We start from the raw sequence: 27,792 nt of genomic DNA, 5'->3' as shown, positions 1-27,792 counted from the left end.
CGTGGCTGAATGTGTATAAGGCTGGGTGGCATCATTCAAACACAGCCAAATTGTCACACTTGCTGTGTATCTCTATCAAAGTGGACATACGTCCTCACCTCGGTGGCGATTAAAACGATTTCGCCCCCGGGTGGGCTCGAACCACCAACCTTTCGGTTAACAGCCGAACGCGCTAGCCGATTGCGCCACGGAGGCCTTAACTTTCGGTCACTTCTGCTCTCTTCATCAATGCAACTCGTGTACTTTTCGCAGGCACCTCGCAGAATGGTAGTATCTGCTTACGCCTCTTCACATGGATAACGTGCATGCACACTGTAGTGGGGCTCATAAACGAATGACATCGCCAAGCATGACATTATACTACAAAATGCATACAAAACAGTGTTCCGCCTACACATCCAGTAAACCTCTGATGCAAGTAGAGCACTCTTTATCGGTTGTAGAACTTCCCCTTCATTCAGTGCACTGCCATCTGTTAGATGCTGCTCGAGCTAGCTCTGCTCTCAGCAGCAAAGTTAAAAAAATGAATGCCTTCTGTGAGGGTCGAACTCACGACCCCTGGTTTACGAGACCAGTGCTCTACCACTGAGCTAAGAAGGCCGCAGCTTTGCGTTCGTGAGCTACTCCCGACTTGTCACGTCATCATACTGAATCTTACAGCCCTCGACCAGATATCGGATTTGACACACAGATGCTGCTGGAGGTGTCCACCTTACCGTTTTCCAACTCTCTTCACTGTTTCACCCTTACGATCGACGACGAGCGTCAAGCCACCAAAGGTTTGCGGTCTGCGCAAAACTTGACCTAGTGCACAGCTTGTGGGATAGCGTGGCTCTACTGTGAAACGCGCCTTTCGACTCCTCTCTCTGGCTACATCGTCCACAGTGGCACTGGGGGCTTCATGTAAGGCGACTGCACGCCGCTCGGCCAACAGCGGCCTACTGCAGACCGACACTTAAGAGACGCCAAATGCAGATCGACATCGAGAGAGAGGCCCTGTCATATGGCACTCGCGGTGTATACGCCGAAATGAAATGTAAATAATACATCTTTTGTAGTGGTCGTCGCTCTACTGCAGTGTCACACATGCCGAATTAATAGGAAAACGGTAGAACGTCCGCATAGGGCCATGTTTTTACCTCCACTGTCACGTGGCTGAATGTGTATAAGGCTGGGTGGCATCATTCAAACACAGCCAAATTGTCACACTGGCTGTGTATCTCTATCAAAGTGGACATACGTCCTCACCTCGGTGGCGATTAAAACGATTTCGCCCCCGGGTGGGCTCGAACCACCAACCTTTCGGTTAACAGCCGAACGCGCTAGCCGATTGCGCCACGGAGGCCTTAACTTTCGGTCACTTCTGCTCTCTTCATCAATGCAACTCGTGTACTTTTCGCAGGCACCTCGCAGAATGGTAGTATCTGCTTACGCCTCTTCACATGGATAACGTGCATGCACACTGTAGTGGGGCTCATAAACGAATGACATCGCCAAGCATGACATTATACTACAAAATGCATACAAAACAGTGTTCCGCCTACACATCCAGTAAACCTCTGATGCAAGTAGAGCACTCTTTATCGGTTGTAGAACTTCCCCTTCATTCAGTGCACTGCCATCTGTTAGATGCTGCTCGAGCTAGCTCTGCTCTCAGCAGCAAAGTTAAAAAAATGAATGCCTTCTGTGAGGGTCGAACTCACGACCCCTGGTTTACGAGACCAGTGCTCTACCACTGAGCTAAGAAGGCCGCAGCTTTGCGTTCGTGAGCTACTCCCGACTTGTCACGTCATCATACTGAATCTTACAGCCCTCGACCAGATATCGGATTTGACACACAGATGCTGCTGGAGGTGTCCACCTTACCGTTTTCCAACTCTCTTCACTGTTTCACCCTTACGATCGACGACGAGCGTCAAGCCACCAAAGGTTTGCGGTCTGCGCAAAACTTGACCTAGTGCACAGCTTGTGGGATAGCGTGGCTCTACTGTGAAACGCGCCTTTCGACTCCTCTCTCTGGCTACATCGTCCACAGTGGCACTGGGGGCTTCATGTAAGGCGACTGCACGCCGCTCGGCCAACAGCGGCCTACTGCAGACCGACACTTAAGAGACGCCAAATGCAGATCGACATCGAGAGAGAGGCCCTGTCATATGGCACTCGCGGTGTATACGCCGAAATGAAATGTAAATAATACATCTTTTGTAGTGGTCGTCGCTCTACTGCAGTGTCACACATGCCGAATTAATAGGAAAACGGTAGAACGTCCGCATAGGGCCATGTTTTTACCTCCACTGTCACGTGGCTGAATGTGTATAAGGCTGGGTGGCATCATTCAAACACAGCCAAATTGTCACACTGGCTGTGTATCTCTATCAAAGTGGACATACGTCCTCACCTCGGTGGCGATTAAAACGATTTCGCCCCCGGGTGGGCTCGAACCACCAACCTTTCGGTTAACAGCCGAACGCGCTAGCCGATTGCGCCACGGAGGCCTTAACTTTCGGTCACTTCTGCTCTCTTCATCAATGCAACTCGTGTACTTTTCGCAGGCACCTCGCAGAATGGTAGTATCTGCTTACGCCTCTTCACATGGATAACGTGCATGCACACTGTAGTGGGGCTCATAAACGAATGACATCGCCAAGCATGACATTATACTACAAAATGCATACAAAACAGTGTTCCGCCTACACATCCAGTAAACCTCTGATGCAAGTAGAGCACTCTTTATCGGTTGTAGAACTTCCCCTTCATTCAGTGCACTGCCATCTGTTAGATGCTGCTCGAGCTAGCTCTGCTCTCAGCAGCAAAGTTAAAAAAATGAATGCCTTCTGTGAGGGTCGAACTCACGACCCCTGGTTTACGAGACCAGTGCTCTACCACTGAGCTAAGAAGGCCGCAGCTTTGCGTTCGTGAGCTACTCCCGACTTGTCACGTCATCATACTGAATCTTACAGCCCTCGACCAGATATCGGATTTGACACACAGATGCTGCTGGAGGTGTCCACCTTACCGTTTTCCAACTCTCTTCACTGTTTCACCCTTACGATCGACGACGAGCGTCAAGCCACCAAAGGTTTGCGGTCTGCGCAAAACTTGACCTAGTGCACAGCTTGTGGGATAGCGTGGCTCTACTGTGAAACGCGCCTTTCGACTCCTCTCTCTGGCTACATCGTCCACAGTGGCACTGGGGGCTTCATGTAAGGCGACTGCACGCCGCTCGGCCAACAGCGGCCTACTGCAGACCGACACTTAAGAGACGCCAAATGCAGATCGACATCGAGAGAGAGGCCCTGTCATATGGCACTCGCGGTGTATACGCCGAAATGAAATGTAAATAATACATCTTTTGTAGTGGTCGTCGCTCTACTGCAGTGTCACACATGCCGAATTAATAGGAAAACGGTAGAACGTCCGCATAGGGCCATGTTTTTACCTCCACTGTCACGTGGCTGAATGTGTATAAGGCTGGGTGGCATCATTCAAACACAGCCAAATTGTCACACTGGCTGTGTATCTCTATCAAAGTGGACATACGTCCTCACCTCGGTGGCGATTAAAACGATTTCGCCCCCGGGTGGGCTCGAACCACCAACCTTTCGGTTAACAGCCGAACGCGCTAGCCGATTGCGCCACGGAGGCCTTAACTTTCGGTCACTTCTGCTCTCTTCATCAATGCAACTCGTGTACTTTTCGCAGGCACCTCGCAGAATGGTAGTATCTGCTTACGCCTCTTCACATGGATAACGTGCATGCACACTGTAGTGGGGCTCATAAACGAATGACATCGCCAAGCATGACATTATACTACAAAATGCATACAAAACAGTGTTCCGCCTACACATCCAGTAAACCTCTGATGCAAGTAGAGCACTCTTTATCGGTTGTAGAACTTCCCCTTCATTCAGTGCACTGCCATCTGTTAGATGCTGCTCGAGCTAGCTCTGCTCTCAGCAGCAAAGTTAAAAAAATGAATGCCTTCTGTGAGGGTCGAACTCACGACCCCTGGTTTACGAGACCAGTGCTCTACCACTGAGCTAAGAAGGCCGCAGCTTTGCGTTCGTGAGCTACTCCCGACTTGTGACGTCATCATACTGAATCTTACGGCCCTCGACCAGATATGGGATTTGACACACAGATGCTGCTGGAGGTGTCCACCTTACCGTTTTCCAACTCTCTTCACTGTTTCACCCTTACGATCGACGACGAGCGTCAAGCCACCAAAGGTTTGCGGTCTGCGCAAAACTTGACCTAGTGCACAGCTTGTGGGATAGCGTGGCTCTACTGTGAAACGCGCCTTTCGACTCCTCTCTCTGGCTACATCGTCCACAGTGGCACTGGGGGCTTCATGTAAGGCGACTGCACGCCGCTCGGCCAACAGCGGCCTACTGCAGACCGACACTTAAGAGACGCCAAATGCAGATCGACATCGAGAGAGAGGCCCTGTCATATGGCACTCGCGGTGTATACGCCGAAATGAAATGTAAATAATACATCTTTTGTAGTGGTCGTCGCTCTACTGCAGTGTCACACATGCCGAATTAATAGGAAAACGGTAGAACGTCCGCATAGGGCCATGTTTTTACCTCCACTGTCACGTGGCTGAATGTGTATAAGGCTGGGTGGCATCATTCAAACACAGCCAAATTGTCACACTGGCTGTGTATCTCTATCAAAGTGGACATACGTCCTCACCTCGGTGGCGATTAAAACGATTTCGCCCCCGGGTGGGCTCGAACCACCAACCTTTCGGTTAACAGCCGAACGCGCTAGCCGATTGCGCCACGGAGGCCTTAACTTTCGGTCACTTCTGCTCTCTTCATCAATGCAACTCGTGTACTTTTCGCAGGCACCTCGCAGAATGGTAGTATCTGCTTACGCCTCTTCACATGGATAACGTGCATGCACACTGTAGTGGGGCTCATAAACGAATGACATCGCCAAGCATGACATTATACTACAAAATGCATACAAAACAGTGTTCCGCCTACACATCCAGTAAACCTCTGATGCAAGTAGAGCACTCTTTATCGGTTGTAGAACTTCCCCTTCATTCAGTGCACTGCCATCTGTTAGATGCTGCTCGAGCTAGCTCTGCTCTCAGCAGCAAAGTTAAAAAAATGAATGCCTTCTGTGAGGGTCGAACTCACGACCCCTGGTTTACGAGACCAGTGCTCTACCACTGAGCTAAGAAGGCCGCAGCTTTGCGTTCGTGAGCTACTCCCGACTTGTGCCGTCATCATACTGAATCTTACGGCCCTCGACCAGATATGGGATTTGACACACAGATGCTGCTGGAGGTGTCCACCTTACCGTTTTCCAACTCTCTTCACTGTTTCACCCTTACGATCGACGACGAGCGTCAAGCCACCAAAGGTTTGCGGTCTGCGCAAAACTTGACCTAGTGCACAGCTTGTGGGATAGCGTGGCTCTACTGTGAAACGCGCCTTTCGACTCCTCTCTCTGGCTACATCGTCCACAGTGGCACTGGGGGCTTCATGTAAGGCGACTGCACGCCGCTCGGCCAACAGCGGCCTACTGCAGACCGACACTTAAGAGACGCCAAATGCAGATCGACATCGAGAGAGAGGCCCTGTCATATGGCACTCGCGGTGTATACGCCGAAATGAAATGTAAATAATACATCTTTTGTAGTGGTCGTCGCTCTACTGCAGTGTCACACATGCCGAATTAATAGGAAAACGGTAGAACGTCCGCATAGGGCCATGTTTTTACCTCCACTGTCACGTGGCTGAATGTGTATAAGGCTGGGTGGCATCATTCAAACACAGCCAAATTGTCACACTGGCTGTGTATCTCTATCAAAGTGGACATACGTCCTCACCTCGGTGGCGATTAAAACGATTTCGCCCCCGGGTGGGCTCGAACCACCAACCTTTCGGTTAACAGCCGAACGCGCTAGCCGATTGCGCCACGGAGGCCTTAACTTTCGGTCACTTCTGCTCTCTTCATCAATGCAACTCGTGTACTTTTCGCAGGCACCTCGCAGAATGGTAGTATCTGCTTACGCCTCTTCACATGGATAACGTGCATGCACACTGTAGTGGGGCTCATAAACGAATGACATCGCCAAGCATGACATTATACTACAAAATGCATACAAAACAGTGTTCCGCCTACACATCCAGTAAACCTCTGATGCAAGTAGAGCACTCTTTATCGGTTGTAGAACTTCCCCTTCATTCAGTGCACTGCCATCTGTTAGATGCTGCTCGAGCTAGCTCTGCTCTCAGCAGCAAAGTTAAAAAAATGAATGCCTTCTGTGAGGGTCGAACTCACGACCCCTGGTTTACGAGACCAGTGCTCTACCACTGAGCTAAGAAGGCCGCAGCTTTGCGTTCGTGAGCTACTCCCGACTTGTGCCGTCATCATACTGAATCTTACGGCCCTCGACCAGATATGGGATTTGACACACAGATGCTGCTGGAGGTGTCCACCTTACCGTTTTCCAACTCTCTTCACTGTTTCACCCTTACGATCGACGACGAGCGTCAAGCCACCAAAGGTTTGCGGTCTGCGCAAAACTTGACCTAGTGCACAGCTTGTGGGATAGCGTGGCTCTACTGTGAAACGCGCCTTTCGACTCCTCTCTCTGGCTACATCGTCCACAGTGGCACTGGGGGCTTCATGTAAGGCGACTGCACGCCGCTCGGCCAACAGCGGCCTACTGCAGACCGACACTTAAGAGACGCCAAATGCAGATCGACATCGAGAGAGAGGCCCTGTCATATGGCACTCGCGGTGTATACGCCGAAATGAAATGTAAATAATACATCTTTTGTAGTGGTCGTCGCTCTACTGCAGTGTCACACATGCCGAATTAATAGGAAAACGGTAGAACGTCCGCATAGGGCCATGTTTTTACCTCCACTGTCACGTGGCTGAATGTGTATAAGGCTGGGTGGCATCATTCAAACACAGCCAAATTGTCACACTGGCTGTGTATCTCTATCAAAGTGGACATACGTCCTCACCTCGGTGGCGATTAAAACGATTTCGCCCCCGGGTGGGCTCGAACCACCAACCTTTCGGTTAACAGCCGAACGCGCTAGCCGATTGCGCCACGGAGGCCTTAACTTTCGGTCACTTCTGCTCTCTTCATCAATGCAACTCGTGTACTTTTCGCAGGCACCTCGCAGAATGGTAGTATCTGCTTACGCCTCTTCACATGGATAACGTGCATGCACACTGTAGTGGGGCTCATAAACGAATGACATCGCCAAGCATGACATTATACTACAAAATGCATACAAAACAGTGTTCCGCCTACACATCCAGTAAACCTCTGATGCAAGTAGAGCACTCTTTATCGGTTGTAGAACTTCCCCTTCATTCAGTGCACTGCCATCTGTTAGATGCTGCTCGAGCTAGCTCTGCTCTCAGCAGCAAAGTTAAAAAAATGAATGCCTTCTGTGAGGGTCGAACTCACGACCCCTGGTTTACGAGACCAGTGCTCTACCACTGAGCTAAGAAGGCCGCAGCTTTGCGTTCGTGAGCTACTCCCGACTTGTGACGTCATCATACTGAATCTTACGGCCCTCGACCAGATATGGGATTTGACACACAGATGCTGCTGGAGGTGTCCACCTTACCGTTTTCCAACTCTCTTCACTGTTTCACCCTTACGATCGACGACGAGCGTCAAGCCACCAAAGGTTTGCGGTCTGCGCAAAACTTGACCTAGTGCACAGCTTGTGGGATAGCGTGGCTCTACTGTGAAACGCGCCTTTCGACTCCTCTCTCTGGCTACATCGTCCACAGTGGCACTGGGGGCTTCATGTAAGGCGACTGCACGCCGCTCGGCCAACAGCGGCCTACTGCAGACCGACACTTAAGAGACGCCAAATGCAGATCGACATCGAGAGAGAGGCCCTGTCATATGGCACTCGCGGTGTATACGCCGAAATGAAATGTAAATAATACATCTTTTGTAGTGGTCGTCGCTCTACTGCAGTGTCACACATGCCGAATTAATAGGAAAACGGTAGAACGTCCGCATAGGGCCATGTTTTTACCTCCACTGTCACGTGGCTGAATGTGTATAAGGCTGGGTGGCATCATTCAAACACAGCCAAATTGTCACACTGGCTGTGTATCTCTATCAAAGTGGACATACGTCCTCACCTCGGTGGCGATTAAAACGATTTCGCCCCCGGGTGGGCTCGAACCACCAACCTTTCGGTTAACAGCCGAACGCGCTAGCCGATTGCGCCACGGAGGCCTTAACTTTCGGTCACTTCTGCTCTCTTCATCAATGCAACTCGTGTACTTTTCGCAGGCACCTCGCAGAATGGTAGTATCTGCTTACGCCTCTTCACATGGATAACGTGCATGCACACTGTAGTGGGGCTCATAAACGAATGACATCGCCAAGCATGACATTATACTACAAAATGCATACAAAACAGTGTTCCGCCTACACATCCAGTAAACCTCTGATGCAAGTAGAGCACTCTTTATCGGTTGTAGAACTTCCCCTTCATTCAGTGCACTGCCATCTGTTAGATGCTGCTCGAGCTAGCTCTGCTCTCAGCAGCAAAGTTAAAAAAATGAATGCCTTCTGTGAGGGTCGAACTCACGACCCCTGGTTTACGAGACCAGTGCTCTACCACTGAGCTAAGAAGGCCGCAGCTTTGCGTTCGTGAGCTACTCCCGACTTGTGCCGTCATCATACTGAATCTTACGGCCCTCGACCAGATATGGGATTTGACACACAGATGCTGCTGGAGGTGTCCACCTTACCGTTTTCCAACTCTCTTCACTGTTTCACCCTTACGATCGACGACGAGCGTCAAGCCACCAAAGGTTTGCGGTCTGCGCAAAACTTGACCTAGTGCACAGCTTGTGGGATAGCGTGGCTCTACTGTGAAACGCGCCTTTCGACTCCTCTCTCTGGCTACATCGTCCACAGTGGCACTGGGGGCTTCATGTAAGGCGACTGCACGCCGCTCGGCCAACAGCGGCCTACTGCAGACCGACACTTAAGAGACGCCAAATGCAGATCGACATCGAGAGAGAGGCCCTGTCATATGGCACTCGCGGTGTATACGCCGAAATGAAATGTAAATAATACATCTTTTGTAGTGGTCGTCGCTCTACTGCAGTGTCACACATGCCGAATTAATAGGAAAACGGTAGAACGTCCGCATAGGGCCATGTTTTTACCTCCACTGTCACGTGGCTGAATGTGTATAAGGCTGGGTGGCATCATTCAAACACAGCCAAATTGTCACACTGGCTGTGTATCTCTATCAAAGTGGACATACGTCCTCACCTCGGTGGCGATTAAAACGATTTCGCCCCCGGGTGGGCTCGAACCACCAACCTTTCGGTTAACAGCCGAACGCGCTAGCCGATTGCGCCACGGAGGCCTTAACTTTCGGTCACTTCTGCTCTCTTCATCAATGCAACTCGTGTACTTTTCGCAGGCACCTCGCAGAATGGTAGTATCTGCTTACGCCTCTTCACATGGATAACGTGCATGCACACTGTAGTGGGGCTCATAAACGAATGACATCGCCAAGCATGACATTATACTACAAAATGCATACAAAACAGTGTTCCGCCTACACATCCAGTAAACCTCTGATGCAAGTAGAGCACTCTTTATCGGTTGTAGAACTTCCCCTTCATTCAGTGCACTGCCATCTGTTAGATGCTGCTCGAGCTAGCTCTGCTCTCAGCAGCAAAGTTAAAAAAATGAATGCCTTCTGTGAGGGTCGAACTCACGACCCCTGGTTTACGAGACCAGTGCTCTACCACTGAGCTAAGAAGGCCGCAGCTTTGCGTTCGTGAGCTACTCCCGACTTGTGACGTCATCATACTGAATCTTACGGCCCTCGACCAGATATGGGATTTGACACACAGATGCTGCTGGAGGTGTCCACCTTACCGTTTTCCAACTCTCTTCACTGTTTCACCCTTACGATCGACGACGAGCGTCAAGCCACCAAAGGTTTGCGGTCTGCGCAAAACTTGACCTAGTGCACAGCTTGTGGGATAGCGTGGCTCTACTGTGAAACGCGCCTTTCGACTCCTCTCTCTGGCTACATCGTCCACAGTGGCACTGGGGGCTTCATGTAAGGCGACTGCACGCCGCTCGGCCAACAGCGGCCTACTGCAGACCGACACTTAAGAGACGCCAAATGCAGATCGACATCGAGAGAGAGGCCCTGTCATATGGCACTCGCGGTGTATACGCCGAAATGAAATGTAAATAATACATCTTTTGTAGTGGTCGTCGCTCTACTGCAGTGTCACACATGCCGAATTAATAGGAAAACGGTAGAACGTCCGCATAGGGCCATGTTTTTACCTCCACTGTCACGTGGCTGAATGTGTATAAGGCTGGGTGGCATCATTCAAACACAGCCAAATTGTCACACTAGCTGTGTATCTCTATCAAAGTGGACATACGTCCTCACCTCGGTGGCGATTAAAACGATTTCGCCCCCGGGTGGGCTCGAACCACCAACCTTTCGGTTAACAGCCGAACGCGCTAGCCGATTGCGCCACGGAGGCCTTAACTTTCGGTCACTTCTGCTCTCTTCATCAATGCAACTCGTGTACTTTTCGCAGGCACCTCGCAGAATGGTAGTATCTGCTTACGCCTCTTCACATGGATAACGTGCATGCACACTGTAGTGGGGCTCATAAACGAATGACATCGCCAAGCATGACATTATACTACAAAATGCATACAAAACAGTGTTCCGCCTACACATCCAGTAAACCTCTGATGCAAGTAGAGCACTCTTTATCGGTTGTAGAACTTCCCCTTCATTCAGTGCACTGCCATCTGTTAGATGCTGCTCGAGCTAGCTCTGCTCTCAGCAGCAAAGTTAAAAAAATGAATGCCTTCTGTGAGGGTCGAACTCACGACCCCTGGTTTACGAGACCAGTGCTCTACCACTGAGCTAAGAAGGCCGCAGCTTTGCGTTCGTGAGCTACTCCCGACTTGTCACGTCATCATACTGAATCTTACAGCCCTCGACCAGATATCGGATTTGACACACAGATGCTGCTGGAGGTGTCCACCTTACCGTTTTCCAACTCTCTTCACTGTTTCACCCTTACGATCGACGACGAGCGTCAAGCCACCAAAGGTTTGCGGTCTGCGCAAAACTTGACCTAGTGCACAGCTTGTGGGATAGCGTGGCTCTACTGTGAAACGCGCCTTTCGACTCCTCTCTCTGGCTACATCGTCCACAGTGGCACTGGGGGCTTCATGTAAGGCGACTGCACGCCGCTCGGCCAACAGCGGCCTACTGCAGACCGACACTTAAGAGACGCCAAATGCAGATCGACATCGAGAGAGAGGCCCTGTCATATGGCACTCGCGGTGTATACGCCGAAATGAAATGTAAATAATACATCTTTTGTAGTGGTCGTCGCTCTACTGCAGTGTCACACATGCCGAATTAATAGGAAAACGGTAGAACGTCCGCATAGGGCCATGTTTTTACCTCCACTGTCACGTGGCTGAATGTGTATAAGGCTGGGTGGCATCATTCAAACACAGCCAAATTGTCACACTAGCTGTGTATCTCTATCAAAGTGGACATACGTCCTCACCTCGGTGGCGATTAAAACGATTTCGCCCCCGGGTGGGCTCGAACCACCAACCTTTCGGTTAACAGCCGAACGCGCTAGCCGATTGCGCCACGGAGGCCTTAACTTTCGGTCACTTCTGCTCTCTTCATCAATGCAACTCGTGTACTTTTCGCAGGCACCTCGCAGAATGGTAGTATCTGCTTACGCCTCTTCACATGGATAACGTGCATGCACACTGTAGTGGGGCTCATAAACGAATGACATCGCCAAGCATGACATTATACTACAAAATGCATACAAAACAGTGTTCCGCCTACACATCCAGTAAACCTCTGATGCAAGTAGAGCACTCTTTATCGGTTGTAGAACTTCCCCTTCATTCAGTGCACTGCCATCTGTTAGATGCTGCTCGAGCTAGCTCTGCTCTCAGCAGCAAAGTTAAAAAAATGAATGCCTTCTGTGAGGGTCGAACTCACGACCCCTGGTTTACGAGACCAGTGCTCTACCACTGAGCTAAGAAGGCCGCAGCTTGGCGTTCGTGAGCTACTCCCGACTTGTCACGTCATCATACTGAATCTTACAGCCCTCGACCAGATATCGGATTTGACACACAGATGCTGCTGGAGGTGTCCACCTTACCGTTTTCCAACTCTCTTTACTGTTTCACCCTTACGATCGACGACGAGCGTCAAGCCACCAAAGGTTTGCGGTCTGCGCAAAACTTGACCTAGTGCACAGCTTGTGGGATAGCGTGGCTCTACTGTGAAACGCGCCTTTCGACTCCTCTCTCTGGCTACATCGTCCACAGTGGCACTGGGGGCTTCATGTAAGGCGACTGCACGCCGCTCGGCCAACAGCGGCCTACTGCAGACCGACACTTAAGAGACGCCAAATGCAGATCGACATCGAGAGAGAGGCCCTGTCATATGGCACTCGCGGTGTATACGCCGAAATGAAATGTAAATAATACATCTTTTGTAGTGGTCGTCGCTCTACTGCAGTGTCACACATGCCGAATGAATAGGAAAACGGTAGAACGTCCGCATAGGGCCATGTTTTTACCTCCACTGTCACGTGGCTGAATGTGTATAAGGCTGTGTGGCATCATTCAAACACAGCCAAATTGTCACACTAGCTGTGTATCTCTATCAAAGTGGACATACGTCCTCACCTCGGTGGCGATTAAAACGATTACGCCCCCGGGTGGGCTCGAACCACCAACCTTTCGGTTAACAGCCGAACGCGCTAGCCGATTGCGCCACGGAGGCCTTGACTTTCGGTCACTTCTGCTCTCTTTATCAATGCAACTCGTATACTTTTCGCAGGCACCTCGCAGATTGGTAGTATCTGCTTACGCCTCTTCACATGGATAACGTGCATGCACACTGTAGTGGGGCTCATAAACGAATGACATCGCCAAGCATGACATTATACTACAAAATGCATACAAAACAGTGTTCCGCCTACACATCCAGTAAACCTCTGATGCAAGTAGAGCACTCTTTATCGGTTGTAGAACTTCCCCTTCATTCAGTGCACTGCCATCTGTTAGATGCTGCTCGAGCTAGCTCTGCTCTCAGCAGCAAAGTTAAAAAAATGAATGCCTTCTGTGAGGGTCGAACTCACGACCCCTGGTTTACGAGACCAGTGCTCTACCACTTTTTTTTTTTTTTTTTTTTTTTTTTTTTTCTGGGTGAAAGACAGGTATCCTAGCCACTTTTTTTTTTACGCCTTAACCACTTTTTTTTTTTGTTTTTCTTTTTTTTGTTTTTATTAGCTCTCTTATCTCTTTATCTGTTGTATGTTTGTATATGTCCTCATTACAAGAGGTGTCCTTCAGATTCAGGGCTGCGGAAACAAAGCGGGCAGGGGTCGAATCCCGAGGCCTGGCCACGATGTCTCCACTGTCCCGTCTCCGAATGGCACCTGCACAAGGGCATTGGAACTTTTCCACTGTCCCGTTACTTGGCCTCATTGTTGGCCTTTTTCAGCCAAAAGTTCCACGAAAACTGCAGTCCTGGCGGAAAATGAAAAGAAAGAAATAAAAGAAGGATGACACGGGACAGTTGCAATCCAGAAATATCATAAAAATGTGGCGCTCATGGGCGACGTTATCCAACACCCTCTCTTTCGAACGTCAGGGTAAGCATGTTGGCAAAGTCATCGCGGAGACGTGGCAATCGCAAGCGGGTCCAGTAAGCAGTAAGCATGTACTGCTGAAACGCTAGGCGTTCATCCTCCTCATGACAAGTGACGACAAAATGTACAAAATGGCCAATCAACCACATGACTGTATTAAGCTTCGTCCGCGGAAAGAAATAAGAATCGGGCCGTACGATGATATCAATGGTATAAGCGGCTTCAGCAGACCTAGTTACAAAAGCCAGTTGTTTCCTGAGCCAACGCCAATTTGCAAGGTGGCCACAACAGGTGAATCGATGTTCAAGGGTATCCAGGAGACCACACCGAGTACATTTGTCCGTGTCAGAAAGACCAATGCGGTGCAGTCGTACATTTGTGGGGATCAAATTATTAATTACCCTATACCACGTGGACGTCACGGCCATAGAGTGGATCGGCAAACTAACATTCTTCCAGACGTTCCTCCAGGAGACAGATGGAGACGCCAGTTCTATTGGATTGGGACCGTCCTGCCTCTTCCAGCGGGCAATCAAAACCTTGGTCGTTGGCACAGGTCGCCGCAAAAAGACGTCACCGAGGTAGCTCACCGCAATATAAAATTCCCGGATGTGCTTCAACTTAAAATTGAGGCGACCGACGTCGACAGGTGGAGCAAGGCTCCCCGGACGCACGACAGTAAAAAGCTTGGACGTAATGGAACTCACTTCTTGTGTGACAATGAGAGTCGTACGGCGGACGTACAACGCTGACGCCTTGCGAGTAATGTCAGAGAGGCCCAAACCTCCGGAGAGACGCGGTTTCGTCATAACCTCGTATCGTAACCTGAATAGATGGCCCTTCCATATAAACCTGCTGGACAATTGGCGCAACCTTTTCGCCACCATCAGGGGAAGTGGGAACAGCTGAGCAACATAATAGGATTTACATAAAACGTACGTGTCTAAAATGCGAACTTTTTGCAAAATGTTAAGAGAACGCTGCTCATGAACCATCAGAGCACCCTGTATCTTCTCGGTGACAGATTTCCAATTGAGAGCCGCCATTTTGAGAGGACACCGATCAACGATAATCCCCAAGGACGTATGGCGATCGACAAAAGTGGCCCAAGGTACATCAACACCGCGAAATCCTCGAATGTCAAGGATCTTGCATTTGCCGTGATTAAGACGTGCTCCAGAGACACGACAGTAAGTATCAACTGCCCCTTTCAATAACGGGATATCTGTACGCTGACGGAGGAGAACAACGACATCATCCGCGTATGCCTTAATAGTGAGGGTCCCACCAGAGAGGGACATACCCTGAAGCTTGAGAGCAATGGTCCGAAGCAGTGGTTCCAGGGACAACACGAATAAGGACATAGAGAGCGGACTGCCCTGAGGCACCCCGCGGCGGATATCAATGGGCGGCGTCAGCTGCCCATTGACAGACACCCGGGCAGTTATTCCCCTATACAAGTTGCCAAGAACGCCACGGGACGAAGCGTTAAAACCTATTATACCTAAAACACGATCTAAAAACACATGATTAACGTGATCAAAAGCCTTATAAAAATCTAGGAAAGCAAAGGCACACTGAACATTGGTAACCGCCGCAACCGAGACAACATCCCGATATTCGGCTACAGGAGTCAGAATAGATCTATCATTTAAACAACATTGATGTGCACCAATCACATCCCGAAGCAGTGAAGATAATCGGCTATTGAGCGCTCTAGCAGCCGTCTTGTAGTCGAAGTTCAGCAATGTGAGCGGACGAAGATTGGCAGCAGATATACGACCAGAGGACTTAGGAATTAAAACAAGTTTCCCTACTTTAAAATCGGCAGGCACATCCATCCCCCTGACAATCTCATTTAAAATCTGCGTAAAAGTGCCGCCCAAAAGAGGCCAAAAACGAAGATAAAATTCTTTAGGTAGGCCGTCTGGACCCGGCGATTTACCAGACGGAGAGCGAGCAATAAAATCGAAAACATCATCGACCTGGAACTCCCGGAGAAAGTCGCCGTTCGCATCAGGCGCGATCGTCGCAGTAAGATCTCCAAGAACATCATCCGCAAGGGACTCCCCAGATCCATCGGCAGAATACAGACTAGTGTAATACTGATGGAGAGCTCGAACCATTTCCTCCTGTACAATAAGCTGCCGTCCATCAGCCACCGTAAGGGAAGAGATAAAGGAGCGACGACGACGAGTCTGATGCCGTAGCAGGTGGTACAAAGATGTCAGCTCACCTGCAACGAGAGAGGGAGGTTTCGACTTAACTCGCAGACCATCCATCTGTCGTCGTTTGAGGGTCAAGAGCTTGGCTTTAATACGACGAACATCATGGATCCGCAGAGGAGAGGTATCTGCTGCGTCATAGAGGTCACGCAGGACAGAGTAGTAAAATTCGTACGTGTTCTTAAACTCACGCGCCCTTGCAGCACAGTAAAAAATCAAAGTCTGACGAATCTTGGGCTTGGCAAACGCAGTCCACCAAACCAGCAAGGAGGGGTAACGCGGGACAGAGCGAAGACAGCGCTCCCACACGCCACGCATAACATCATCCATATCACTGTCGGCAAGGTGGGAAACATTTAACATCCACTGGGAACGATAAAGTTTTGCAGGTTGACGATTAAAATTGACAGTTGCAGTAAAAGCACAATGGTCAGAAAAACTAGTAGGAATAACATCGACAGTAAGAATTTTATCACATAAAAAATCAGATAAATAAAATCTGTCGAGTCTACTGCATGAGGATGCGGTAAAAAACGTAAACTTCACCAGGGTTGGATATTTGTGTTCCCAAACATCCCGCAGGTGCATCGCACGAACCAAGTCATGTAAATCTCGGCAATAATTAAAATTTGGGGACTGATCTTCAGGGCGTAAAACACAATTAAAATCGCCTCCTAACAGGAGGCTGCGAGGGCTCTTGCGCAAAAGATAAATAATCTCTTCCTTATAAAAACGCGATCGAGCCACAGCGTGACCCGAACCAGAGGGGGCATACAAAACAACTAGGCTGAGATCAAAAAGACGACAACCAATCCCACGGCCAGAGTCAAGGAATTCAACGTCAGTAATAGGAATACCTTCTCGAAAGAAAAGAGCAGTTCCTGTTGAATATTCCGGTGCGACATTAAAAACAGTTTGAAAACCAGGTAGAGAGAGATCAGAAAACAACACTTCCTGCAAAAACACGACGTCCGCACAGGAGTCGTAAATAAACTGCCGCAAAGAGGCAATGCGAACGTCGGACTCAATGCGGTTAACATTTAAGGTAAGAAAGGTGTATGCTTGAACCATGGAGAGAAAAGCGAGAGAAGAAATCACCTACACCGACGCACCAACGTCACAGTCCATAGCAGGGGAGACGGAGGAATCCGAGAGAGGGGGACTGCTACCCCGTTCCGCGGATCCCTTACGCTTCGGTTTTTTACGAACAGCATTGACGTTCGGCTGAACGCGTAACTTGCGACGGCTGACGGGCAAGGAGGCTTCAGCCGCCGGTGACGTAGGAGGGTCAAGTTCTGTATCCGACACCACCCGCGCCGGTCCACATTCGGGATCCGGGGTCGCGAGGGAAACATCCGACGAAACGGACTGGTCGACATCTACATTAGCATCCGGCAAACATGGACTACACGGGTGCGAAACTTGAGCAGGAAGGTCCGAAGGCGGAAAGGTGGAAGGAAGCGGAGCAGCTCCGCCGGCAGAGGTGTGGGGCAGCGAAGCAGGAAGTTGGTGCGGCTCCACTTGTTGTGACAACGAAGTCGGTTCGGAAGACGGCGCCAACTCGCCCGACCGACGATCCGACGCGAGAGAAGCCGCATCGGAGGCCGGGGGGGCGGCAGCAGCCGCCACCGGAACCGCTACCTCAGGAGGGCAAGGAGCATCGACATTACTCTGCAGCGCGGAGGGCGCTGGTCGCTCGGACTGGAGCATCTCAGGGAGATCCTCATCTGTACTATTCCCATCTTGTGCGCGACGCCGTTTATGATTCAAAAGCGGCACACCCACAGGAGGAGCAGACGGAACAACATCAGATTTAGCCCGCAAAGGAGGAAATTCTTTGTCAGGGGTATGCAAAACCGGTGGCGGGGTGCTACTACCATCGGACTGGTCTACACCAAGAGCAGAACCACCTGCAACGAGGTCAGCGACCGTTAACTTGCGACGCTGTTCGAGAGAATTTTTTAAAACAAAAACCCTTCGCGGACAGTTGGTACGCATGTGACCACTCTCATTGCACAAAAAACAGGTACCAACCTGACCACTATATGTAACGTGGACACGATATCCACCGATCTGCAGGTGAGACGGAATATTCTGCTTTACGTGCATTTCGACCGAGCGAATACCACTGTAACATTGCAGGCGATGTTGGCTCGACCAGCGTTCAAGACGAATACTTTTAACATCACCATACTTGAGTAAACCCTCCTTAAGATAAACATTGTCCACCTCCGGCGGAAGGTTGTATACACGAACACTGGTATACGTGATAGAAGCATTGGAAAGCAGCACGGTACTTACAGAATCATCCCGATGCCGAAAGAGAACCTGATGACCAAATTTGGAAAGAATTCTATCAACTTGAAGGGGGTCCATAAACTTAACAAAGAATACATACAGCTCGGTATCAAAATAAGCAGTGTGCACCTGATCCGAATTAATACCGAATGTGTCTACTAACCAATCATGGACCTCAAGGGAACTAGGTTGCACATGGCGGGTTGACTTGTCAAATGCAAAACTGACTGTAGCCTGGCGAGGAATTACCTGAGACGACATGGTTAAACGATGCGGTCGAAACCGCTACACAGAACACACTTAAAGAAGCACAACAAGAAACACCAAGGACGAACCAAAACGTAGAAACACTCACAGAAGTTACAACACAACACGTAAACAAACGATATTCCACTAGACGTAACGCTACGGCGGAGCGGAAGACTAAGCACGTCCACACTGCACGGCGTCTGAAGCGGAACTGCGCCACTGAGCTAAGAAGGCCGCAGCTTTGCGTTCGTGAGCTACTCCCGACTTGTCACGTCATCATACTGAATCTTACAGCCCTCGACCAGATATCGGATTTGACACACAGATGCTGCTGGAGGTGTCCACCTTACCGTTTTCCAACTCTCTTCACTGTTTCACCCTTACGATCGACGACGAGCGTCAAGCCACCAAAGGTTTGCGGTCTGCGCAAAACTTGACCTAGTGCACAGCTTGTGGGATAGCGTGGCTCTACTGTGAAACGCGCCTTTCGACTCCTCTCTCTGGCTACATCGTCCACAGTGGCACTGGGGGCTTCATGTAAGGCGACTGCACGCCGCTCGGCCAACAGCGGCCTACTGCAGACCGACACTTAAGAGACGCCAAATGCAGATCGACATCGAGAGAGAGGCCCTGTCATATGGCACTCGCGGTGTATACGCCGAAATGAAATGTAAATAATACATCTTTTGTAGTGGTCGTCGCTCTACTGCAGTGTCACACATGCCGAATTAATAGGAAAACGGTAGAACGTCCGCATAGGGCCATGTTTTTACCTCCACTGTCACGTGGCTGAATGTGTATAAGGCTGGGTGGCATCATTCAAACACAGCCAAATTGTCACACTGGCTGTGTATCTCTATCAAAGTGGACATACGTCCTCACCTCGGTGGCGATTAAAACGATTTCGCCCCCGGGTGGGCTCGAACCACCAACCTTTCGGTTAACAGCCGAACGCGCTAGCCGATTGCGCCACGGAGGCCTTAACTTTCGGTCACTTCTGCTCTCTTCATCAATGCAACTCGTGTACTTTTCGCAGGCACCTCGCAGAATGGTAGTATCTGCTTACGCCTCTTCACATGGATAACGTGCATGCACACTGTAGTGGGGCTCATAAACGAATGACATCGCCAAGCATGACATTATACTACAAAATGCATACAAAACAGTGTTCCGCCTACACATCCAGTAAACCTCTGATGCAAGTAGAGCACTCTTTATCGGTTGTAGAACTTCCCCTTCATTCAGTGCACTGCCATCTGTTAGATGCTGCTCGAGCTAGCTCTGCTCTCAGCAGCAAAGTTAAAAAAATGAATGCCTTCTGTGAGGGTCGAACTCACGACCCCTGGTTTACGAGACCAGTGCTCTACCACTGAGCTAAGAAGGCCGCAGCTTTGCGTTCGTGAGCTACTCCCGACTTGTCACGTCATCATACTGAATCTTACAGCCCTCGACCAGATATCGGATTTGACACACAGATGCTGCTGGAGGTGTCCACCTTACCGTTTTCCAACTCTCTTCACTGTTTCACCCTTACGATCGACGACGAGCGTCAAGCCACCAAAGGTTTGCGGTCTGCGCAAAACTTGACCTAGTGCACAGCTTGTGGGATAGCGTGGCTCTACTGTGAAACGCGCCTTTCGACTCCTCTCTCTGGCTACATCGTCCACAGTGGCACTGGGGGCTTCATGTAAGGCGACTGCACGCCGCTCGGCCAACAGCGGCCTACTGCAGACCGACACTTAAGAGACGCCAAATGCAGATCGACATCGAGAGAGAGGCCCTGTCATATGGCACTCGCGGTGTATACGCCGAAATGAAATGTAAATAATACATCTTTTGTAGTGGTCGTCGCTCTACTGCAGTGTCACACATGCCGAATTAATAGGAAAACGGTAGAACGTCCGCATAGGGCCATGTTTTTACCTCCACTGTCACGTGGCTGAATGTGTATAAGGCTGGGTGGCATCATTCAAACACAGCCAAATTGTCACACTGGCTGTGTATCTCTATCAAAGTGGACATACGTCCTCACCTCGGTGGCGATTAAAACGATTTCGCCCCCGGGTGGGCTCGAACCACCAACCTTTCGGTTAACAGCCGAACGCGCTAGCCGATTGCGCCACGGAGGCCTTAACTTTCGGTCACTTCTGCTCTCTTCATCAATGCAACTCGTGTACTTTTCGCAGGCACCTCGCAGAATGGTAGTATCTGCTTACGCCTCTTCACATGGATAACGTGCATGCACACTGTAGTGGGGCTCATAAACGAATGACATCGCCAAGCATGACATTATACTACAAAATGCATACAAAACAGTGTTCCGCCTACACATCCAGTAAACCTCTGATGCAAGTAGAGCACTCTTTATCGGTTGTAGAACTTCCCCTTCATTCAGTGCACTGCCATCTGTTAGATGCTGCTCGAGCTAGCTCTGCTCTCAGCAGCAAAGTTAAAAAAATGAATGCCTTCTGTGAGGGTCGAACTCACGACCCCTGGTTTACGAGACCAGTGCTCTACCACTGAGCTAAGAAGGCCGCAGCTTTGCGTTCGTGAGCTACTCCCGACTTGTGACGTCATCATACTGAATCTTACGGCCCTCGACCAGATATGGGATTTGACACACAGATGCTGCTGGAGGTGTCCACCTTACCGTTTTCCAACTCTCTTCACTGTTTCACCCTTACGATCGACGACGAGCGTCAAGCCACCAAAGGTTTGCGGTCTGCGCAAAACTTGACCTAGTGCACAGCTTGTGGGATAGCGTGGCTCTACTGTGAAACGCGCCTTTCGACTCCTCTCTCTGGCTACATCGTCCACAGTGGCACTGGGGGCTTCATGTAAGGCGACTGCACGCCGCTCGGCCAACAGCGGCCTACTGCAGACCGACACTTAAGAGACGCCAAATGCAGATCGACATCGAGAGAGAGGCCCTGTCATATGGCACTCGCGGTGTATACGCCGAAATGAAATGTAAATAATACATCTTTTGTAGTGGTCGTCGCTCTACTGCAGTGTCACACATGCCGAATTAATAGGAAAACGGTAGAACGTCCGCATAGGGCCATGTTTTTACCTCCACTGTCACGTGGCTGAATGTGTATAAGGCTGGGTGGCATCATTCAAACACAGCCAAATTGTCACACTGGCTGTGTATCTCTATCAAAGTGGACATACGTCCTCACCTCGGTGGCGATTAAAACGATTTCGCCCCCGGGTGGGCTCGAACCACCAACCTTTCGGTTAACAGCCGAACGCGCTAGCCGATTGCGCCACGGAGGCCTTAACTTTCGGTCACTCTGCTCTCTTCATCAATGCAACTCGTGTACTTTTCGCAGGCACCTCGCAGAATGGTAGTATCTGCTTACGCCTCTTCACATGGATAACGTGCATGCACACTGTAGTGGGGCTCATAAACGAATGACATCGCCAAGCATGACATTATACTACAAAATGCATACAAAACAGTGTTCCGCCTACACATCCAGTAAACCTCTGATGCAAGTAGAGCACTCTTTATCGGTTGTAGAACTTCCCCTTCATTCAGTGCACTGCCATCTGTTAGATGCTGCTCGAGCTAGCTCTGCTCTCAGCAGCAAAGTTAAAAAAATGAATGCCTTCTGTGAGGGTCGAACTCACGACCCCTGGTTTACGAGACCAGTGCTCTACCACTGAGCTAAGAAGGCCGCAGCTTTGCGTTCGTGAGCTACTCCCGACTTGTCACGTCATCATACTGAATCTTACGGCCCTCGACCAGATATCGGATTTGACACACAGATGCTGCTGGAGGTGTCCACCTTACCGTTTTCCAACTCTCTTCACTGTTTCACCCTTACGATCGACGACGAGCGTCAAGCCACCAAAGGTTTGCGGTCTGCGCAAAACTTGACCTAGTGCACAGCTTGTGGGATAGCGTGGCTCTACTGTGAAACGCGCCTTTCGACTCCTCTCTCTGGCTACATCGTCCACAGTGGCACTGGGGGCTTCATGTAAGGCGACTGCACGCCGCTCGGCCAACAGCGGCCTACTGCAGACCGACACTTAAGAGACGCCAAATGCAGATCGACATCGAGAGAGAGGCCCTGTCATATGGCACTCGCGGTGTATACGCCGAAATGAAATGTAAATAATACATCTTTTGTAGTGGTCGTCGCTCTACTGCAGTGTCACACATGCCGAATTAATAGGAAAACGGTAGAACGTCCGCATAGGGCCATGTTTTTACCTCCACTGTCACGTGGCTGAATGTGTATAAGGCTGGGTGGCATCATTCAAACACAGCCAAATTGTCACACTGGCTGTGTATCTCTATCAAAGTGGACATACGTCCTCACCTCGGTGGCGATTAAAACGATTTCGCCCCCGGGTGGGCTCGAACCACCAACCTTTCGGTTAACAGCCGAACGCGCTAGCCGATTGCGCCACGGAGGCCTTAACTTTCGGTCACTTCTGCTCTCTTCATCAATGCAACTCGTGTACTTTTCGCAGGCACCTCGCAGAATGGTAGTATCTGCTTACGCCTCTTCACATGGATAACGTGCATGCACACTGTAGTGGGGCTCATAAACGAATGACATCGCCAAGCATGACATTATACTACAAAATGCATACAAAACAGTGTTCCGCCTACACATCCAGTAAACCTCTGATGCAAGTAGAGCACTCTTTATCGGTTGTAGAACTTCCCCTTCATTCAGTGCACTGCCATCTGTTAGATGCTGCTCGAGCTAGCTCTGCTCTCAGCAGCAAAGTTAAAAAAATGAATGCCTTCTGTGAGGGTCGAACTCACGACCCCTGGTTTACGAGGCCAGTGCTCTACCACTGAGCTAAGAAGGCCGCAGCTTTGCGTTCGTGAGCTACTCCCGACTTGTCACGTCATCATACTGAATCTTACGGCCCTCGACCAGATATCGGATTTGACACACAGATGCTGCTGGAGGTGTCCACCTTACCGTTTTCCAACTCTCTTCACTGTTTCACCCTTACGATCGACGACGAGCGTCAAGCCACCAAAGGTTTGCGGTCTGCGCAAAACTTGACCTAGTGCACAGCTTGTGGGATAGCGTGGCTCTACTGTGAAACGCGCCTTTCGACTCCTCTCTCTGGCTACATCGTCCACAGTGGCACTGGGGGCTTCATGTAAGGCGACTGCACGCCGCTCGGCCAACAGCGGCCTACTGCAGACCGACACTTAAGAGACGCCAAATGCAGATCGACATCGAGAGAGAGGCCCTGTCATATGGCACTCGCGGTGTATACGCCGAAATGAAATGTAAATAATACATCTTTTGTAGTGGTCGTCGCTCTACTGCAGTGTCACACATGCCGAATTAATAGGAAAACGGTAGAACGTCCGCATAGGGCCATGTTTTTACCTCCACTGTCACGTGGCTGAATGTGTATAAGGCTGGGTGGCATCATTCAAACACAGCCAAATTGTCACACTAGCTGTGTATCTCTATCAAAGTGGACATACGTCCTCACCTCGGTGGCGATTAAAACGATTTCGCCCCCGGGTGGGCTCGAACCACCAACCTTTCGGTTAACAGCCGAACGCGCTAGCCGATTGCGCCACGGAGGCCTTAACTTTCGGTCACTTCTGCTCTCTTCATCAATGCAACTCGTGTACTTTTCGCAGGCACCTCGCAGAATGGTAGTATCTGCTTACGCCTCTTCACATGGATAACGTGCATGCACACTGTAGTGGGGCTCATAAACGAATGACATCGCCAAGCATGACATTATACTACAAAATGCATACAAAACAGTGTTCCGCCTACACATCCAGTAAACCTCTGATGCAAGTAGAGCACTCTTTATCGGTTGTAGAACTTCCCCTTCATTCAGTGCACTGCCATCTGTTAGATGCTGCTCGAGCTAGCTCTGCTCTCAGCAGCAAAGTTAAAAAAATGAATGCCTTCTGTGAGGGTCGAACTCACGACCCTGGTTTACGAGACCAGTGTTCTACCACTGAGCTAAGAAGGCCGCAGCTTTGCGTTCGTGAGCTACTCCCGACTTGTCACGTCATCATACTGAATCTTACGGCCCTCGACCAGATATGGGATTTGACACACAGATGCTGCTGGAGGTGTCCACCTTACCGTTTTCCAACTCTCTTCACTGTTTCACCCTTACGATCGACGACGAGCGTCAAGCCACCAAAGGTTTGCGGTCTGCGCAAAACTTGACCTAGTGCACAGCTTGTGGGATAGCGTGGCTCTACTGTGAAACGCGCCTTTCGACTCCTCTCTCTGGCTACATCGTCCACAGTGGCACTGGGGGCTTCATGTAAGGCGACTGCACGCCGCTCGGCCAACAGCGGCCTACTGCAGACCGACACTTAAGAGACGCCAAATGCAGATCGACATCGAGAGAGAGGCCCTGTCATATGGCACTCGCGGTGTATACGCCGAAATGAAATGTAAATAATACATCTTTTGTAGTGGTCGTCGCTCTACTGCAGTGTCACACATGCCGAATTAATAGGAAAACGGTAGAACGTCCGCATAGGGCCATGTTTTTACCTCCACTGTCACGTGGCTGAATGTGTATAAGGCTGGGTGGCATCATTCAAACACAGCCAAATTGTCACACTAGCTGTGTATCTCTATCAAAGTGGACATACGTCCTCACCTCGGTGGCGATTAAAACGATTTCGCCCCCGGGTGGGCTCGAACCACCAACCTTTCGGTTAACAGCCGAACGCGCTAGCCGATTGCGCCACGGAGGCCTTAACTTTCGGTCACTTCTGCTCTCTTCATCAATGCAACTCGTGTACTTTTCGCAGGCACCTCGCAGAATGGTAGTATCTGCTTACGCCTCTTCACATGGATAACGTGCATGCACACTGTAGTGGGGCTCATAAACGAATGACATCGCCAAGCATGACATTATACTACAAAATGCATACAAAACAGTGTTCCGCCTACACATCCAGTAAACCTCTGATGCAAGTAGAGCACTCTTTATCGGTTGTAGAACTTCCCCTTCATTCAGTGCACTGCCATCTGTTAGATGCTGCTCGAGCTAGCTCTGCTCTCAGCAGCAAAGTTAAAAAAATGAATGCCTTCTGTGAGGGTCGAACTCACGACCCCTGGTTTACGAGACCAGTGCTCTACCACTGAGCTAAGAAGGCCGCAGCTTTGCGTTCGTGAGCTACTCCCGACTTGTCACGTCATCATACTGAATCTTACAGCCCTCGACCAGATATCGGATTTGACACACAGATGCTGCTGGAGGTGTCCACCTTACCGTTTTCCAACTCTCTTCACTGTTTCACCCTTACGATCGACGACGAGCGTCAAGCCACCAAAGGTTTGCGGTCTGCGCAAAACTTGACCTAGTGCACAGCTTGTGGGATAGCGTGGCTCTACTGTGAAACGCGCCTTTCGACTCCTCTCTCTGGCTACATCGTCCACAGTGGCACTGGGGGCTTCATGTAAGGCGACTGCACGCCGCTCGGCCAACAGCGGCCTACTGCAGACCGACACTTAAGAGACGCCAAATGCAGATCGACATCGAGAGAGAGGCCCTGTCATATGGCACTCGCGGTGTATACGCCGAAATGAAATGTAAATAATACATCTTTTGTAGTGGTCGTCGCTCTACTGCAGTGTCACACATGCCGAATTAATAGGAAAACGGTAGAACGTCCGCATAGGGCCATGTTTTTACCTCCACTGTCACGTGGCTGAATGTGTATAAGGCTGGGTGGCATCATTCAAACACAGCCAAATTGTCACACTAGCTGTGTATCTCTATCAAAGTGGACATACGTCCTCACCTCGGTGGCGATTAAAACGATTTCGCCCCCGGGTGGGCTCGAACCACCAACCTTTCGGTTAACAGCCGAACGCGCTAGCCGATTGCGCCACGGAGGCCTTAACTTTCGGTCACTTCTGCTCTCTTCATCAATGCAACTCGTGTACTTTTCGCAGGCACCTCGCAGAATGGTAGTATCTGCTTACGCCTCTTCACATGGATAACGTGCATGCACACTGTAGTGGGGCTCATAAACGAATGACATCGCCAAGCATGACATTATACTACAAAATGCATACAAAACAGTGTTCCGCCTACACATCCAGTAAACCTCTGATGCAAGTAGAGCACTCTTTATCGGTTGTAGAACTTCCCCTTCATTCAGTGCACTGCCATCTGTTAGATGCTGCTCGAGCTAGCTCTGCTCTCAGCAGCAAAGTTAAAAAAATGAATGCCTTCTGTGAGGGTCGAACTCACGACCCCTGGTTTACGAGACCAGTGCTCTACCACTGAGCTAAGAAGGCCGCAGCTTTGCGTTCGTGAGCTACTCCCGACTTGTCACGTCATCATACTGAATCTTACAGCCCTCGACCAGATATCGGATTTGACACACAGATGCTGCTGGAGGTGTCCACCTTACCGTTTTCCAACTCTCTTCACTGTTTCACCCTTACGATCGACGACGAGCGTCAAGCCACCAAAGGTTTGCGGTCTGCGCAAAACTTGACCTAGTGCACAGCTTGTGGGATAGCGTGGCTCTACTGTGAAACGCGCCTTTCGACTCCTCTCTCTGGCTACATCGTCCACAGTGGCACTGGGGGCTTCATGTAAGGCGACTGCACGCCGCTCGGCCAACAGCGGCCTACTGCAGACCGACACTTAAGAGACGCCAAATGCAGATCGACATCGAGAGAGAGGCCCTGTCATATGGCACTCGCGGTGTATACGCCGAAATGAAATGTAAATAATACATCTTTTGTAGTGGTCGTCGCTCTACTGCAGTGTCACACATGCCGAATTAATAGGAAAACGGTAGAACGTCCGCATAGGGCCATGTTTTTACCTCCACTGTCACGTGGCTGAATGTGTATAAGGCTGGGTGGCATCATTCAAACACAGCCAAATTGTCACACTAGCTGTGTATCTCTATCAAAGTGGACATACGTCCTCACCTCGGTGGCGATTAAAACGATTTCGCCCCCGGGTGGGCTCGAACCACCAACCTTTCGGTTAACAGCCGAACGCGCTAGCCGATTGCGCCACGGAGGCCTTAACTTTCGGTCACTTCTGCTCTCTTCATCAATGCAACTCGTGTACTTTTCGCAGGCACCTCGCAGAATGGTAGTATCTGCTTACGCCTCTTCACATGGATAACGTGCATGCACACTGTAGTGGGGCTCATAAACGAATGACATCGCCAAGCATGACATTATACTACAAAATGCATACAAAACAGTGTTCCGCCTACACATCCAGTAAACCTCTGATGCAAGTAGAGCACTCTTTATCGGTTGTAGAACTTCCCCTTCATTCAGTGCACTGCCAT

At 50.2% G+C, this 27,792-nt stretch overlaps 38 non-coding genes across 38 annotated transcripts; all 38 read right to left on the bottom strand.

The window, feature by feature from the left end:
• Positions 1 to 121: 121 nt before the first annotated feature.
• Positions 122 to 195, bottom strand: Trnan-guu (transfer RNA asparagine (anticodon GUU)). The gene has a single exon. It is a non-coding gene; the product is annotated as a tRNA-Asn (tRNA).
• Positions 196 to 528: 333 nt separating this feature from the next.
• Positions 529 to 600, bottom strand: Trnat-cgu (transfer RNA threonine (anticodon CGU)). Its single transcript has one exon. It is a non-coding gene; the product is annotated as a tRNA-Thr (tRNA).
• A 671-nt stretch (positions 601 to 1,271) lies between these two features.
• Trnan-guu (transfer RNA asparagine (anticodon GUU)) lies at positions 1,272 to 1,345 on the bottom strand. Its single transcript has one exon. It is a non-coding gene; the product is annotated as a tRNA-Asn (tRNA).
• Positions 1,346 to 1,678: 333 nt separating this feature from the next.
• Trnat-cgu (transfer RNA threonine (anticodon CGU)) lies at positions 1,679 to 1,750 on the bottom strand. Its single transcript has one exon. It is a non-coding gene; the product is annotated as a tRNA-Thr (tRNA).
• Positions 1,751 to 2,421: 671 nt separating this feature from the next.
• Trnan-guu (transfer RNA asparagine (anticodon GUU)) lies at positions 2,422 to 2,495 on the bottom strand. Its single transcript has one exon. It is a non-coding gene; the product is annotated as a tRNA-Asn (tRNA).
• A 333-nt stretch (positions 2,496 to 2,828) lies between these two features.
• Trnat-cgu (transfer RNA threonine (anticodon CGU)) lies at positions 2,829 to 2,900 on the bottom strand. Its single transcript has one exon. It is a non-coding gene; the product is annotated as a tRNA-Thr (tRNA).
• A 671-nt stretch (positions 2,901 to 3,571) lies between these two features.
• On the bottom strand, positions 3,572 to 3,645 carry Trnan-guu (transfer RNA asparagine (anticodon GUU)). Its single transcript has one exon. It is a non-coding gene; the product is annotated as a tRNA-Asn (tRNA).
• Positions 3,646 to 3,978: 333 nt separating this feature from the next.
• Trnat-cgu (transfer RNA threonine (anticodon CGU)) lies at positions 3,979 to 4,050 on the bottom strand. The gene has a single exon. It is a non-coding gene; the product is annotated as a tRNA-Thr (tRNA).
• Positions 4,051 to 4,721: 671 nt separating this feature from the next.
• On the bottom strand, positions 4,722 to 4,795 carry Trnan-guu (transfer RNA asparagine (anticodon GUU)). Its single transcript has one exon. It is a non-coding gene; the product is annotated as a tRNA-Asn (tRNA).
• A 333-nt stretch (positions 4,796 to 5,128) lies between these two features.
• Positions 5,129 to 5,200, bottom strand: Trnat-cgu (transfer RNA threonine (anticodon CGU)). Its single transcript has one exon. It is a non-coding gene; the product is annotated as a tRNA-Thr (tRNA).
• Positions 5,201 to 5,871: 671 nt separating this feature from the next.
• Positions 5,872 to 5,945, bottom strand: Trnan-guu (transfer RNA asparagine (anticodon GUU)). Its single transcript has one exon. It is a non-coding gene; the product is annotated as a tRNA-Asn (tRNA).
• Positions 5,946 to 6,278: 333 nt separating this feature from the next.
• Trnat-cgu (transfer RNA threonine (anticodon CGU)) lies at positions 6,279 to 6,350 on the bottom strand. Its single transcript has one exon. It is a non-coding gene; the product is annotated as a tRNA-Thr (tRNA).
• A 671-nt stretch (positions 6,351 to 7,021) lies between these two features.
• Trnan-guu (transfer RNA asparagine (anticodon GUU)) lies at positions 7,022 to 7,095 on the bottom strand. Its single transcript has one exon. It is a non-coding gene; the product is annotated as a tRNA-Asn (tRNA).
• Positions 7,096 to 7,428: 333 nt separating this feature from the next.
• Positions 7,429 to 7,500, bottom strand: Trnat-cgu (transfer RNA threonine (anticodon CGU)). Its single transcript has one exon. It is a non-coding gene; the product is annotated as a tRNA-Thr (tRNA).
• A 671-nt stretch (positions 7,501 to 8,171) lies between these two features.
• On the bottom strand, positions 8,172 to 8,245 carry Trnan-guu (transfer RNA asparagine (anticodon GUU)). Its single transcript has one exon. It is a non-coding gene; the product is annotated as a tRNA-Asn (tRNA).
• A 333-nt stretch (positions 8,246 to 8,578) lies between these two features.
• Trnat-cgu (transfer RNA threonine (anticodon CGU)) lies at positions 8,579 to 8,650 on the bottom strand. The gene has a single exon. It is a non-coding gene; the product is annotated as a tRNA-Thr (tRNA).
• A 671-nt stretch (positions 8,651 to 9,321) lies between these two features.
• Positions 9,322 to 9,395, bottom strand: Trnan-guu (transfer RNA asparagine (anticodon GUU)). Its single transcript has one exon. It is a non-coding gene; the product is annotated as a tRNA-Asn (tRNA).
• Positions 9,396 to 9,728: 333 nt separating this feature from the next.
• Positions 9,729 to 9,800, bottom strand: Trnat-cgu (transfer RNA threonine (anticodon CGU)). Its single transcript has one exon. It is a non-coding gene; the product is annotated as a tRNA-Thr (tRNA).
• A 671-nt stretch (positions 9,801 to 10,471) lies between these two features.
• Trnan-guu (transfer RNA asparagine (anticodon GUU)) lies at positions 10,472 to 10,545 on the bottom strand. The gene has a single exon. It is a non-coding gene; the product is annotated as a tRNA-Asn (tRNA).
• A 333-nt stretch (positions 10,546 to 10,878) lies between these two features.
• Positions 10,879 to 10,950, bottom strand: Trnat-cgu (transfer RNA threonine (anticodon CGU)). Its single transcript has one exon. It is a non-coding gene; the product is annotated as a tRNA-Thr (tRNA).
• A 671-nt stretch (positions 10,951 to 11,621) lies between these two features.
• Positions 11,622 to 11,695, bottom strand: Trnan-guu (transfer RNA asparagine (anticodon GUU)). Its single transcript has one exon. It is a non-coding gene; the product is annotated as a tRNA-Asn (tRNA).
• A 333-nt stretch (positions 11,696 to 12,028) lies between these two features.
• Trnat-cgu (transfer RNA threonine (anticodon CGU)) lies at positions 12,029 to 12,100 on the bottom strand. Its single transcript has one exon. It is a non-coding gene; the product is annotated as a tRNA-Thr (tRNA).
• A 671-nt stretch (positions 12,101 to 12,771) lies between these two features.
• On the bottom strand, positions 12,772 to 12,845 carry Trnan-guu (transfer RNA asparagine (anticodon GUU)). The gene has a single exon. It is a non-coding gene; the product is annotated as a tRNA-Asn (tRNA).
• Positions 12,846 to 19,393: 6,548 nt separating this feature from the next.
• On the bottom strand, positions 19,394 to 19,467 carry Trnan-guu (transfer RNA asparagine (anticodon GUU)). The gene has a single exon. It is a non-coding gene; the product is annotated as a tRNA-Asn (tRNA).
• Positions 19,468 to 19,800: 333 nt separating this feature from the next.
• On the bottom strand, positions 19,801 to 19,872 carry Trnat-cgu (transfer RNA threonine (anticodon CGU)). The gene has a single exon. It is a non-coding gene; the product is annotated as a tRNA-Thr (tRNA).
• Positions 19,873 to 20,543: 671 nt separating this feature from the next.
• On the bottom strand, positions 20,544 to 20,617 carry Trnan-guu (transfer RNA asparagine (anticodon GUU)). Its single transcript has one exon. It is a non-coding gene; the product is annotated as a tRNA-Asn (tRNA).
• A 333-nt stretch (positions 20,618 to 20,950) lies between these two features.
• Positions 20,951 to 21,022, bottom strand: Trnat-cgu (transfer RNA threonine (anticodon CGU)). The gene has a single exon. It is a non-coding gene; the product is annotated as a tRNA-Thr (tRNA).
• A 671-nt stretch (positions 21,023 to 21,693) lies between these two features.
• Positions 21,694 to 21,767, bottom strand: Trnan-guu (transfer RNA asparagine (anticodon GUU)). Its single transcript has one exon. It is a non-coding gene; the product is annotated as a tRNA-Asn (tRNA).
• Positions 21,768 to 22,099: 332 nt separating this feature from the next.
• Trnat-cgu (transfer RNA threonine (anticodon CGU)) lies at positions 22,100 to 22,171 on the bottom strand. Its single transcript has one exon. It is a non-coding gene; the product is annotated as a tRNA-Thr (tRNA).
• Positions 22,172 to 22,842: 671 nt separating this feature from the next.
• Trnan-guu (transfer RNA asparagine (anticodon GUU)) lies at positions 22,843 to 22,916 on the bottom strand. Its single transcript has one exon. It is a non-coding gene; the product is annotated as a tRNA-Asn (tRNA).
• Positions 22,917 to 23,249: 333 nt separating this feature from the next.
• Positions 23,250 to 23,321, bottom strand: Trnat-cgu (transfer RNA threonine (anticodon CGU)). The gene has a single exon. It is a non-coding gene; the product is annotated as a tRNA-Thr (tRNA).
• A 671-nt stretch (positions 23,322 to 23,992) lies between these two features.
• Trnan-guu (transfer RNA asparagine (anticodon GUU)) lies at positions 23,993 to 24,066 on the bottom strand. Its single transcript has one exon. It is a non-coding gene; the product is annotated as a tRNA-Asn (tRNA).
• Positions 24,067 to 24,399: 333 nt separating this feature from the next.
• Positions 24,400 to 24,470, bottom strand: Trnat-cgu (transfer RNA threonine (anticodon CGU)). Its single transcript has one exon. It is a non-coding gene; the product is annotated as a tRNA-Thr (tRNA).
• A 671-nt stretch (positions 24,471 to 25,141) lies between these two features.
• Trnan-guu (transfer RNA asparagine (anticodon GUU)) lies at positions 25,142 to 25,215 on the bottom strand. The gene has a single exon. It is a non-coding gene; the product is annotated as a tRNA-Asn (tRNA).
• Positions 25,216 to 25,548: 333 nt separating this feature from the next.
• On the bottom strand, positions 25,549 to 25,620 carry Trnat-cgu (transfer RNA threonine (anticodon CGU)). Its single transcript has one exon. It is a non-coding gene; the product is annotated as a tRNA-Thr (tRNA).
• A 671-nt stretch (positions 25,621 to 26,291) lies between these two features.
• On the bottom strand, positions 26,292 to 26,365 carry Trnan-guu (transfer RNA asparagine (anticodon GUU)). The gene has a single exon. It is a non-coding gene; the product is annotated as a tRNA-Asn (tRNA).
• A 333-nt stretch (positions 26,366 to 26,698) lies between these two features.
• Trnat-cgu (transfer RNA threonine (anticodon CGU)) lies at positions 26,699 to 26,770 on the bottom strand. The gene has a single exon. It is a non-coding gene; the product is annotated as a tRNA-Thr (tRNA).
• Positions 26,771 to 27,441: 671 nt separating this feature from the next.
• Positions 27,442 to 27,515, bottom strand: Trnan-guu (transfer RNA asparagine (anticodon GUU)). The gene has a single exon. It is a non-coding gene; the product is annotated as a tRNA-Asn (tRNA).
• Between the last annotated feature and the right edge of the window lie 277 nt (positions 27,516 to 27,792).

The sequence above is a fragment of the Schistocerca cancellata genome, unplaced genomic scaffold (genome assembly GCF_023864275.1).
Source record: "Schistocerca cancellata isolate TAMUIC-IGC-003103 unplaced genomic scaffold, iqSchCanc2.1 HiC_scaffold_830, whole genome shotgun sequence".
In the NCBI taxonomy this organism is placed as follows: domain Eukaryota; kingdom Metazoa; phylum Arthropoda; class Insecta; order Orthoptera; family Acrididae; genus Schistocerca; species Schistocerca cancellata.
This window is presented reverse-complemented; position numbering and strand designations above follow the sequence as displayed.